We start from the raw sequence: 11,712 nt of genomic DNA on the forward strand, positions 1-11,712 counted from the left end.
TTTTCCATCTTCCTGTCTCCAGGACCCCAACTGGTGTAATCTTTTCAAGGACCTGTATTCTTTTCATACCTGACCATGCATTTCCATTAAAAAAATGAAATCCTTTTATAGTTTTCCCTTTTCTGTAGGTTTAAATCCTGAGGCCCAATAATCATTTACACACAGAGTAAACACTTGAGATTGTATGCTGAATTGTAGTAGAGGTTTTTTTACTCTGTAGGTGCTTTTTACTCTGGAGAGAGACCAGATTGCTTTCTCTAGGTTCTCAAAAGGGTATGCGTACCCCAGAAGCTAAAAACTTGTAGGTCTCAGGCTACATTCCAAACTCCCCAGCATGGACTACAAAGTCCTGTGTGACCTGGCCTTTCATCCAGCCTCCCTTCTCTCCCTTTTCACAGCCCACCCATTCTTACTTGGCTGTAGTTGTTCACTACAGGCCTTTGTACCTGCTACTTTGATTGTTCAGCTTGGGAAAACTCTTTCCTTAGCTGGTCTAACTTCTGCCCATCCAGGAAACCGTCTTCTTTCTTTTAAGAAGCACCTCAGGTCAGCTACCTACAGAAAGCTGCTCAGGCTAAGCAAGCTGGGTGTGAATTCCTGCCTTCCTGAAGTCAGGCTGGCAACTGCTCTTTCTCTTAGCGTCTACCTCTTGGATTTCCAAACTGCGGTGGAGGTGGGAAGAACATAAAACCGTGAAGTAAAACCTGTAAAACAAGCAGTGACTAATAAATTGTGCAGCGCTCACACTGAAGAATCATCCCAGGCTGTAGTATACACTTTGGTAGTGCTTTCTTAGGAGGGAGAGATTGGGTAGCAAACGTGTCATTTATATTTGCCCCAGAGTTTTGATGATAAATACAAGAAACACCTTCCTGTTAAGAGAATTTCATACAGGAATTTTCAACATCATCCCATTTTCCTTTATCTTATGCCCAGCCACCAAATGGTGTTATGTATTTAACAAATACTGAAATTAATAAACATAGTTCTGATATTCTGCCATGTACTAGGATTGCTGGGTCATTTGTCTGAGTTGTTTCTCCATGGTTCACGCAACATCACCGCCCCAAAAAGGTTTAACACATCGTGATGTGTCCTTAAAATTCTCCATCTACCCAGTAAGACGCTCCTACTTTTTGAGATACACTTGTGTACTTGTGAGATCTGCTTTCTCTCACAGCACAGGCTTTTAACTCAATCCTTTTACTCGTTCAGAAAAAGTTAAGCCTTAATTGCTGCCTCGAAACAGAGCTCTTTTCCCTCCTTGGGCGGACAGATCTGAGCGAAGTGTATTTCCCTGCTACTAATGCACCAACTTATAAATAGCGCTTACCGCGCTGAGTCACCAAAACCCGGAGTTTCCCCAAATAGCTTTATAACGACTGCTGGAATCGAGTCCTCCGAAACGGTGACAAACGCCTGTCACACACCCGCGAGGCTGGACGCTAGGCTTGCGCCGCCGAGCTGGGTCCCCAGCCACCCGGCTCCTGGATAACGCGGGCACGGCAGCCTAAGTCCCAGCCTGGAGTTGAGAGTCGGACCTCCAGAGCGCGCCCAGCGCTCTCGGGACGCGGCCGAGACTTGGCCCCGACCGTCCGGGGCCGTCCCCGCCCCCTCCGGAGCTGGGAGCCGCAGGGGGCCGGCACCAGCCTCCGCGCGGTGCCGCCCGCCCGCTCACACAATGGGGCGCGTCGGGGGAGGGCGACCTCGGCCACTGCTCTGGGCCCGGGCCCGGGGCTCCGGGCAGCTGGGGACGCAGCCAGGAGCTGGGGCGGCAACGAAAACCCCCTCCGCCCGTCTCCCGCCCGCCCACTCCCACACTTCGAAATGGCTGCAGCCGCTGCTTCGGGGGCTACGGGGGGAGGGAACGGAAGTGCCACCCCCTGCAGTCAGGGGATGGTGACGTCACCCCTGTCAGCCTGTAGCGGGGGCGTCTGCCCATCACGTGACCCCCCCCCCCCCCCGCTCCCAGCCGAATCCCGCGCGCGCGCGCGCGCTCCCTCCCCCACCCGCTTCTCCCCAGCTCTCGCCCTCCCCGCTCCAGCGCGGCTGTCAACAGCGCCAGCTCCGCCCCCTCCCCCGCGCCCAGTGTAACCGCCACGGCGGCGCGGCGGGCGCTCGCGCTCGGGTCCAGGCGCCCCGGAGGAAAGCGTTGCCTTCTGTCCTCACCTCGCCCCCCACCAATCACCGGCGCGCTGGGTCGCGTGGGCACCGGAGCCAGGGGTGTGCGGTGGCGTGCGGCGACAGCGCTTCTCCGCTCAGCCCTCCCACGGTAGCTGCGCGGGACGAGGTGGGGACGCTAGGTCCGAGCTCCGAGGGGGCGAGCTGAGCTCAGTAGCCCCCTGGTCCTGGCGCGTCGCCCCTGGGGGGTCGGTACCCCAGGCGGGAGCTGCAGCGGGGAGCCCGCCGTCGACCGCTCCCTCGCTCGCTCGCTCGCGCCTCCGCGGCGCTCCCGCCTCCACTCTCCTCGCCGCCTGGGCGGCGCAAGCTAGTCCTTGCTTCGTCTCCGGCCACGGCGCGGCCACCGGCTGTACGACGAGGGGGGCCAGGCGCTGACCATCTCCAGAGCCCCTCGGCCACCCCGCCGTGCACTGCTGGGCTTCCAGATTGGGTGGCTGTCACTGCTGCGCCTCGCTCTATTTTTTCCCCCCTTTATTCCCTTCTAAAAGTAGAGGCTTGGGGGAGGGAAGAGAAAACCCAGTGTAGAAAGGGGCGGTGCGGACTGACCTGTCAACGGCGGAGGAGGAAGACCCCCCGATCCGGGCGAGCTCTCGAGCCCGCGCAGGGACCGGAGCCCTGGGTTCGCGCGGAGAGGCGCGGCGGCGGCGGCGGCAATGCCTCAGCCAGGTGTCCCCCCTCGGCGGGGCCCGCGCGGCCGCGCCCGCCCCCTCCCCCGGGCGCCGCGCTCCCCGCCCCATCGCCAGGGACCAGGGAACCCCCCAGCTCGATTTTTTTGTGCAGTTTCAGCAAAGCTCCGAGGAAGTTGGTCCTTTTGTTCCACTATTTATAGATTGCGTCAACATTGCGAAAAGGAGAAGGCGGAGCGGTGGCCCCTCCCCCCTCCCCTCCTCCAGCCGGCTCCTGGGAGAGAAAAGCCCCAGCACACGACCTAAGTACACAGCGCGCCAGCCGCCCGCCCGCCCCCGGCCTCCCGCTCGCCACCTCCCCCTCCTCCCTGCCCTGGCCAGAGCGCTGCCAACCCCGTCACGTGCCCGCCCGGGAAAACCAGCTCCCCGGGGCTCCGCGCCGCCCGCCAGGCTCCGTGGCGGCGGCCGCCTCGCTCAGCTGTGCGCCCGGACCGTGGGCTCCAGCCAGTGGCCCAGGCGTCGCGCACAGCGTGGGCACCCGCACCCTAGTCACCCGGGGCCCGCGACTCTCGAGAGTGCTCGCCAGCCATCCGCGCTTCCGCCCTCCTCAAACCTCCCCCCACCACCACCACCCCGCCGGATCTCGGGAGCGCCACCGCCCTGGTCGCCGAGTGTGCGCGCGTTCGGGCCTCGCTGCGAGCCGGGGGCCGGACTGGGCCCTCGCGCGGCCGCTTCCCCAGACGAGGGGATGCCAGTCCCCCCCCCACCCCCACCCCGCACGATCGGCTGTGGGCGGGGGACCGAGGGACGCCGGGGTGGCGGGCGGAGCGCGGGAAGTACGGTGCGGCCGTTCCGAGACGCGCGGAGACGCCCTGCCTCCTCCGCAGGTGCAGCCGGGCGTCGCGCGAGCTCACTTACTGCCTCCCGGACATCTGCGGACCGAGGAGTTTTGCAGACCTGAGCCGCCGTGGGGGTACTGGAGTTTCTGAGGAGTTACTGGAAGTTAAATCTGTGACAAAAAACATTCGAACTTTTTTCTCAAACCTGATGACGAAGTGATAGGCCCCGCCATACGCCCCGAAATGAAACTGAGCTCCCTCGCTGGCCTAAAGCTGCTGTTCCTGAGCTCGATGTAAACAAGGAGGGCGGTCAATACTAGAGGAAGGCCTTATTAAAAAAAAACACACACACACACACACCCAAGTGCAAGTAGCTGGTTTGAGTGTAATTTACCTTCGCAGCTTCCGGTCATTTACCATAGTGACTTATTTAGATCTTAGTTTAACTTTCCAGAGTCGGAATAAAAATAATTTAGCCCTTCAGATCACGGGTGGAGTAAAGTTCGAACTGAGCTGGGACGAGTGCAGGAAACGCGTCGGACCTTTCCGGGCAGCTGGACAGTGTGGTAAACAGTCTGCAAGAGTTATTTTCTAAGGAGTTTGGAGAGACTGTTTCCTTGCACTCACCCTCGTTCGGGCTCAAGTGCAGGCCGCCGGGGGAGGAGGGCGGGACTCTGCCCCGGCCCTTGCCCGGGAGCGGCGTTTCCTGGCCCTGCGCTGGGCGCGTGCAAACCTAGGAGAGCTTTCGCACGGGCCACTCGGGGCAGCAACAAGTTTGCCTCTATTTGAGTAAACCTTTCCAGGTTTGGCTTTTTTTTTTTTTTAAAGGGGGAGACCTTAGGCCATGAGTTTATCAGTTTAGGATACATGTGCTTTGCTCACCATAAAGAGAGAGGCGAGATAAAGTGAAGCGAGCCTGTGCAGTGGTTGCTGGGTTTTTCCCAAGCGCAGAGCTGAGTGGACGAGCAGCAAATGGGACTGGGCGTTGGTCCCCCTCACACCTGATGGTACTCAGAGCCTGGGGTGGGAGCCGGATTCCGGCTCTCGAACCTTTTTTCTCAGTTTCCTTCCAATTTAGTGAAAGGCTCCGGCCGCCCCTCTTCCGGCCTTTCTACTCTGCCTGTTCTGTATCTGCAAGACACAGCCCTCCTAAGCAGGCGAATTCGTTTCCGCGCCAACTTTGTTGCTTCAGTATCTACAAGTAACGTTTCTTTACACGAAGAAAACAAGCCAGGGCCTCCTGGCTCTTTTCGCCCATGCAAGGGACAGGGGTACCCAGGCCTCAGCCTGAGCCTCCCCCTCTCCCCGGCCAGCTTGGGACCGAACCGCGGTGTCCCCATCACTTTTGTCAGGACACGCGTTTTCCACCCCTATTTTGTTCTTCCGCAGTCGTCCCAGCTGCGGAGAGAAGGGAGCGAAAGCAAAACGAAAGCACCCGGGGTGCATCAGTCGCGGCGGCTTCCCTGAGCACGGCCGTGGGAGGTCAAGGTCTGGGGTCGGGAGGCAAGGGTGGGCGCGGGGGCTGCGTGGAAACCGGGTGGCGGGTGGTCCTCACAGGGCCCCCGGGAGCTGCCGGGAGCGCCATCGCTCCTTCTCCCCTGGGAAAGGCGTCCGCGTGTGAAAATATACCAGCCCCAAAGGGAAAGTTTGGCCTGGGTCTTGAGTTGAAATTCGAGACTGATTGGGACGGTGCGGAGGGGACCCAGGGGCCCAGGAGTGTGGCGCGGGGGCGAGCGTTGGCCCCCGGCGACTGATCCGGGGGAGAGGCCGGGGCGGGCGGAGGCCGCCGGGGGCCGGAGGCCCACGGAATTGTCACTCCATTCAGATTGGATAGGCAGCCTGCTTACCCGCAAAACCTAGAGTTCTTCGCCGTATAGAGACTTCAGGAAACTTTGGTGACGACCTCCGCGCCCGCCCCCCCTCCCTCTCGGTAGTCTCTGCGGGGACAAAGGCGGCCTGAGCAGATTTGGACAAGGCGCGGCCTCTGTGGGCGGCCTTCGCGGCCTCAGTTAAGAGGAGGATGAAGTTAACCACCCCCCCCACTACCACCCGTCACAGGTGACAGCCAGAGTCTGATCTGCTAAAAGGCGTCCTGTTCCCCCCACCTTCCCTTGCAATGAACCAACACAGGGAGACTGGCCTGCAAGATGCTCGCCCTGTCACTCGGATACATTTGTCCCTGTCACTTGGGTACACTTATGTAGCCAAAAGCGCGAAAAGCCCCACCTTGCCCTAATAAACAACTAACTTCATTCTTGCCTGCCACCTTTCTTGTCGCAATAGCTGTGGGCTTTGGCAAGTGTTAAAAATACCATTTGATCCTAAATGAGTCAAACGTGGAAACAGTTTTCTGTGCGAGTAGTTTGGGTCTGTGCTTTCTCTCACTGGCACCTAATACTCGGCGCAGCCCACAGCCGTGACACCTCAACCCGTGCAGGGGCGCTTTGGCACCGCACCTTTTCACTCCGTAAATAAGACTTGGAATTGTGTGCTTGTGTGCATTGTTTAGGTACTGCATCGCTGGTTATTCATTTCACCAAAAGGACTCAAAAACGGCTATAATTTTAAAAGATGCAAAATTGAATTCTTATAAGTGAACCTCGGGAAGGCAGTCTTGATTTCCTGCTGATGTTATGCCGGTAACAGGGGGTAGTCAATCCCAGACTAATTCTGTTCGTTTTTATTCCTTCCCTGTTCACCACAACTGCAAATACCAGAAAGTTCTGTGAAAAACATGGCCCACTCCACCCAAATTTCTTTATGCAATAATGAGAGGAAACCTGCAGGTGAAATAGACCCTTAGGCTATTACTTTGGGAAGGAGTCTTCTATTTCTTTAAAAAAAAAAAGAAAAGCAACCTCAGCAAAAGCTATTTTTTTGACTCAACAGAGTGATTAGAATGCCTGCTTTCACCATGCTCGCCCTTTGGTTTCATATGTGGCCACTGTTCTCACTTTCTTGCAAGTTTCCCCCCCTTGTAACTTATTTCTGTGAAACAGAGATTCCATCAGGTTATCTTGCTAAACTGGGCGTCTATAGATGAAATTGATCTTTTCTCCTCCACCTTACTTAAAAAGTACACACACAGCTTTGAAAGCCCGTAGTTGTCTTTACTTCGCACCCCCCCCCCTTTTTTTAAAAATTAAATCTCCGCATTCGCAAATGATGCTTTGCCTGGGCTAGATTCAGACTATAGTATCTAAAACGTTACCCGCCCGGGCAGTCCCTTGAGGCATCGAAACCGCAACCTTGCCCAGGCCACTGGAGCCCGCACCCGAAACCTCGATTTGGAGTCCAGTTTGGAAACAACTCTGTGCTTTTCGCGGTGAAATGGGAACTTGCCCAAGCGATGTATCTGGCTTTAGATTTTATGGGGAATATGATCTGGAAAAGGGAACGCCTGTTTCAGGCGCGGCAACGTGCCTCGCGCAGATCCCCCGGGGCTCCCTCCTGCTCAAGAGCGCGCGGGGCCTCGACCCGCAGGGCCTCAGCCAACCTCTGGGCGCCCGGGTTTGGGTGAGCCCCACACACTGGCTTTCTCCCTTTCCGGCTTCGCCTGGGGTCGCTCTCCGCGGCTGATGAAGCTGTTAGACCCGAGGAGAAAGTTAAGAGACTGAAGATCAGATGTCCTTAAAGGGGCTGGGGAAAGGGAGAGCTCTTTGCCGTTAGTGCCGAGAAACTCGGATACCCCGCGCTCGCCGCGAGGCGAAGAAAACTGTCGTGGGGGAGCACCAGTGTTCCCGAGATTTTGCCAAAGTTTGGAGAGCCCGGAGGTAGCGTGTCCCCCACCCCCGCCCGCCACCGGGTTGTTTCACAATCCCCTCCGGGCTGCCTTAGGCGAGGGCCCGCGCGGGTGGGGCGGGGGTGGGGTGAGGTGGGGAGGATGGGTCTCCTCCGTTTCCGCCCCCTCCGCAGCGGAAACGTCGAAGGGGTTAAAATGGCGCGGCGGAATGCGCGCGAGGAGAGGTGCCAGTGTTCGGCCCCGACGAGCGGGAGAAGTAGGGTGAGGGTGTGGGATCCCCGGAAAGGGCCGGGAAAGCGGGGACCAAGGGGAGGTGTGAGGCCAGAGTGTCTGCCATTGGGGGTGGGTTTCAAAGGCAGTTGACGGTTGTAGTGGGGACCCGAGCGGCAGCAGGGAAGCCAAGCAATGGTTAGTGCCCGACTTGGCCCGCCCTGGGGCCGGGTTATGTCAGGAAAGCGTCCTGGCACCGAGCTCCGGCCCGAGGAGACGATACTCCCCCTCGCGCGCACTCTGCGAGCGGGGCCGGGCGGGCGCGAAGGGGCGGGCGGTGCGCCGCGCGAGCCCAGGGCGCTGAGGTCGGCAAGTCGCCTTCGGAGCGGGCGGCGGCGCGTCTCCAGTCTAAGTGGAAAAAAAAAAAAAAAAACTAAAGAAGCACCCCTCCTCGGCAAGCGGCCCTTTAGCCCTAGAAACGAAGAAAGAAAGGGACTCAGGGAACCGGAGAAACTCAGTATAGTACTTCCCAGAGTTTCCAGGTTTGTCCAGCGACTGGGAATCCTGAGATCTCTCCAAGAGCTGAGCCCATTTCCCCTTCCAGAACAAAACTAGAGGAGTGTTACTCCGGAGGAAGGCTGCAGTTCAGGCCCCGCGGGGAAGCCGAGCAGCCCCCGCCGGCTGACTTCGGGCTCGCTTCTTCCCAGGGCAGCGGGGAGCGTCCTTTCTGAGCCGCCCCGGGCGGCAGGCGCGCAGCTCGGGGCGCGCTGAGCGCTGGGCCCCGCTGCGGGCTCGGACGTAACGGCAGGAAACGCCTCGTCCAGTTTTCAGTCTCCCAGTCAAAACATTTGGCTGAATCTCGAAATAACTTTTTTTGATAGTCCGGAAAAGAAGCACGACAAATAGACTCACCATCGAGCCTTGCGTCAGCGAACCGTTTCCCCTGGACTACAGTGAGATTGGTTTTTTCATTAGTTGCAGGAACTGAATTTTTGATGATTTACCTGCCTGCTCAGGCTCCTGGGTGTATTCTCCTCCCCTTCTTTCCCACTTCATCTGGTTGTCAACTCGGTTCTCTCTCTCTTTTTTTTAAAGCTCCGGATACTCAACTTCATCGTATCCTTTGTAACACACGAAGCCTCTAGTCTAACTCAGCCTCTGTCAGTGGTCTGTATAAGCCACAGTGTTTGCGTAGTCCTTACAAAACGAGTCTTGTTTTCGGTTCCTTTGATCCACAGAGACGGAAAAGTGTTGGTTTGCATGTTTCCCTCCCCACTCCCCCCATCCCCCATTGCTTTCAGTGACAGCGCTCTCTTCCTAGTTCAAGTTTCCTCTCTTGCCAAACATAATAAAGATTTCTTTATTTTTACACGGACCTAAAGAGTTAGGAGAAATTCGGCGAGTGCTGACTCACCTATGCTGCCCCCGCCCCCACCACAGGATTAGCACTAAACGATGTAATCAGTTAAACCAACAGGCTTTAATATCATTAAACATGGATCTCTCCATTAATCTTGGCAATAATGTCACTTCGAAGAAGGAAGTAATAAAAACGAAATTCTTGCGAATAAAATAAAATTATGGAAGCTGTCCACTTGAGGTCTTGGATGCAGAAGAAAGGGTTTGGTCTTTTTAAAAAGAGCACCTATTGATCAACAATTATTACTATGAAATAAAATTTGTAAAGCCAGCCCTACCAGGGTGTTTGCGCATAGTAGGTACTCAATGAGTATTTCGTCTTCTTTTCTCCACATGCTTGGAAATTTTGGCAGGAGATACAGACTTCCCAGTGGCTAAGGAAATTATGCTCAAACTTCGCTTCTGGTTCATGTAATCTCCACTCACTCAAAAGAAGAAAAAAAACCTCACAAAATTTATCCAGGGAACTTTAACAGCTTATTAAAACTTAATGGAAATAGCTAGACAAAATAAAAAGTATAGTGATTACACACATATAAATCCGAAACATTAAAATATTTCAAACTTTCTCAGTGGTCGTAATAGGCAAACCATTACCATTCGATTTCGTTTACCGATTTCTACAGTAAAAACGAAAATTGTGGGCTCCTGCTCATTTCTCGCGTTTCTGCTAGAGCAGCCTTCACCCACACACTGATCTATCTCGACCTCATATTTTTCATTGCGCAAATTTTACCGGACGCTACTCGGCTATCCACTTTTAAGACTTGTGCTCTCTCTCTCTTTTCAATTAAAAAAAATAAAATGAGAAAAATAGAGAAGGAGGCTGTGGCACTCACGGGCGGAGGAAACCCACCTGCCCACACGTCCCTCCCGGGTGTCGGACTCTCGGGAGGAGAGTCGCCGGGAGCGGCTGGCGTTGGGGATCTCGCCCGGTCATCTGGTCCGGGCATATTTTCTCTGGGGCCCATTCGCTCGGAGTAAACAGTCACGTCGTAGTGAGTTTCCTAGCAAGTTTGCACTGCTCTTTAAACAACAGAGAATTCCCGCACGTTCGTCTCCGCTTTCAGGCTCCTCTTTCAAATTGTTAAGTATTTTTAAAAGTGTCCCGAGCAGCCCTTTGGCCCTTTCTCCTACATGACGACGAGGCGGGTCACGATGGGTGACCTCGGTGTCTGCGGCAGGTCTCAGCCTCCTGGAGCCTGGCTGCCGCGTCGGCGGAGCGGGAGAACCCGGGGGCCGAATTGGTCCGTGGCTCGCGCCGAGGTGAGCGCGTGGGCACAGCGTGCGCTTCTCCAGAGCGGCGCCCAAGTTCAACGCGTCGCGCGGGAGGAAAACCTGGGGCACCAGTCTCCTCTTCAGACAAGCGCTCGGGGTGATCTGTGGAGAGACCCAGGGGCGTGGTCGTGCTTCGGGACCAGGTCTTTACTTTTGAGATCTATATATCTCGTTCTAGAAAAATACCCCGTACGGAAGCCCACCATACAAATACCTCCCCGACTTGCCCTCCAGTGGTCTGCAAGCCCCTCCCCTGCACCAAGGTTCCCGCTAGTGCAGAGCCCAAGGCGGGCCGCCGAGGTCACGTTAAGTTCAGAGCCACGGATCCAGGTCAGATCGGATAAGATATAAATTTGTAGTCCGGCCCGGAGCTGCTGTCTGGGGCTCAGCCCCGCTCCCACTCAAAATCCTTCCCAGAGAGTAGCAGTTGGTGGTTACTGGACTTCGCGCAAACTGGACGCCGTGCCTGAAGGGCCGGCGGGGTCACTGGCTGGCCTTCGCTGGGGTGGACGGGTCCTTAGTGTTGCAAATCGAGACGTGAATAGAGTCCCCATGCTCCACCACCCCCGCGGCCGGGAATAACTCCAGGGCTCACTGGTTTGGAGGGTCAGGGGTCGGGCGGGCCAGGGCTCCCAGGGCCCCCGGGGTCCCGGCCGGGCCTCGCACTGAGGGGCGCGGGGCAGCGGGGTCGGCGTCGCGCGCGGAGCCGGGGCCACAGAGCAGCTGCGGCCGAGGGCAGCCCACGCGGGCTCCGGCGCCGCGGCGAAGTCAGAGGCGCTTCCCAGCTCGGCCTGGAGTGAGAGGCGCGCAGGGGGAACCGCTTCTCGATCTTCGAGGCGCAGGCCAGTCTGGAGGGGAGGGGAAAGAGGGGCGGGGAGGCGCTCTCTGTTTCCGCGGGTTCGGAGGGTCAGCGGAGGCGCTCGGGGTGAGGGTCGCAGGAGCCTCAGAGCTTGCAGCGGCCACGCCGGGCCTGGCCCGAGCGACCCCGAGGCGCTCCCGGCCCGGGCGACGCGGCGGCCTCCGCTTTCGGGGTGCGGGCCGCAGTCTGGCCGCAGGTCGTACAGCCGCGGCCAACCTGGCCCTCAGGGAGGCCCCTGCAGATGGCCGGACAGCAGGGAACCCCCAGGCCCCGGCCTAGACGCGGAGAATTCACAGGGGTATTTCCAGGCCCCAGCGGCCTCTGAGAAGGGGTTAGTTCAGAGTCAGGTTTCTGCTTCCACCAAAAAAGAATGACCCAAGTTTCCCAGAGCTGCGGTGAGCTCCAGGCCGACTGCTTTCTTAGGATCCTCTAGGTATTTTTGCCTGTAGAAGTGAATTTGAGCCGTTCCTCTTTAACCTCACGTGAGCTGGCCACCGGCCCGTTCACGCTTCTCCTCCTGTTAGGTCTGTGCCTCCTTCTTGGGGCCTTGTGTCCCAC

Source organism: Cervus canadensis, chromosome 9 (genome assembly GCF_019320065.1).
Source record: "Cervus canadensis isolate Bull #8, Minnesota chromosome 9, ASM1932006v1, whole genome shotgun sequence".
In the NCBI taxonomy this organism is placed as follows: Eukaryota; Metazoa; Chordata; class Mammalia; order Artiodactyla; family Cervidae; genus Cervus; species Cervus canadensis.